The sequence below is a fragment of the Suricata suricatta genome, chromosome 15, assembly GCF_006229205.1.
Source record: "Suricata suricatta isolate VVHF042 chromosome 15, meerkat_22Aug2017_6uvM2_HiC, whole genome shotgun sequence".
NCBI lineage: Eukaryota > Metazoa > Chordata > Mammalia > Carnivora > Herpestidae > Suricata > Suricata suricatta.
Window position 1 is genome coordinate 77,338,737 of NC_043714.1, and position 1,662 is coordinate 77,340,398.

Genomic DNA, 1,662 nt, shown 5'->3' on the forward strand with positions numbered 1-1,662 from the left:
GTCCTTGGACGGGTGGGTGCAGGGGTGGATGGATGGGTGGGGGGGGGGGGGGATGGGTGGATGAGTGGGTGGAGGGGTGAATGGATGGATGGGTGGATGGATAGATGGATAAAGAAGATGTACAGAATACACACACACAATGGAATATTACTCAGGCACAAAAAGAGAGGAAATAGTACCATTTGCAACAACATGATGAACTAAAGGAGATTATGCTAAGTGAAGTAAGTCAGACAAAGAAAAACAAATACAGTATGATTTCTCTTATAGGTGAAATCTAAAAATAATTTTTAAAAATTTTTAATGTTTATTTATTTTTGACAGAGAGAGAGAGAGAGAGAGAACATGAGCTGAGGAGGGGCAGAGAGAGAGGAGACACAGAATCTGAAGGAGGTTCCAGGCTCTAAACTGTCAGCACAGAGCCCGACATGGGGCTCCAACTCACGAACCTTAAGAAGATCATGACCTGAGCTGAAGTTGGACACTTACCTGACTGAGCCAACTAGGCACCCCTAAAAATAATTTTTTAAAAAACTAAGTTGAGGGGCGCCTGGGTGGCTCAGTCAGTCAAGCGTCTGACTCTTGATTTTTCAGCCCTGGTCACAATCTTATGGTTGTTGAGTCTGAGCCCCACATCAGGCTCTGGGCTGGCAGTGAGGAGCCTGCTTAGGATTCTCTCTCTCTCTCTCTCTCTCTCTCTCTCTCTCTCTCTCTCTCTGCCCCTCCTCCACTGGTGTGCGCTTTCTCACTCTCTCTCAAAATAATTAAATAAACTTTAAAAATATGGTTTAAAAAGCCAAGTTAAGGGGCAGTCGCCCAGTCAGTTGAGTGTCCAATTTCAGTTCAGGTCATGGCCTCTAGGTTCATAGGTTCGAGCCCCATGTCGGGCTCGGTGCCAAGAGCCTGGAGCTGCTTCGGATCCTCCGTCTCCTCTCTCTGCCCCTCCCCCACTCACACTCTGTCTCTCAAAAATAAATAAACATTAAAGAAAAAAAGTTGATAGATACAGAGAACAGACCGGCGGCTGCCAGCGGCATGGAAGATACGGGGTGGCAGCAATGTCTGAGCTGTTTTTGTTGGCTCGTCTGGTCAAAACTTGAGACTACTGAATGCTGAGAATGAACTGAGAGTTGAAGGGGAAGGCGGGGCGGGGAAAGGGGTGGTGGTGATGGCGGAGGGCACTTAAGGGGAAGAGCACTGGGGGTTGTATGGAAGACAATTTGACAACAAAATATTATGGAAAAAAAATAAATAATAAATAAAATAAAATAAAATAAATACTTTGTCTCTCACTCACTCTCTCTCTCTTTTAAGTAGAGAAGTCCTGGCCTAGGGGCATAGCAGCGGGACCAGAGGCCTGGGAAGTTTCCGGAAACATTCAGAAGCAGGACATCTGGGATCCGTTGGCAGCCAGAGGGAAGAAGGTCCGAGAAAGGCGGGCATGGGGACTGCGGGGGGCTCCGGTTACTGGGGTGATGGAGGTGGCTTCGAAATCTTAAACTCCTTACAGCCGGAAGGAAAGTCGGTTTGCTTCCTCTAAAGGGACCCCACTGGGGGGGGCGGAGCGCGGGAGGAGGCGGCCTGGCCCTTCTGCCCCACCGGCTCCAGAACTAAGGCTGCCGCGCGGGCTCCGCCTCCCAGAGGGGCCTGAGACCCCGCCCC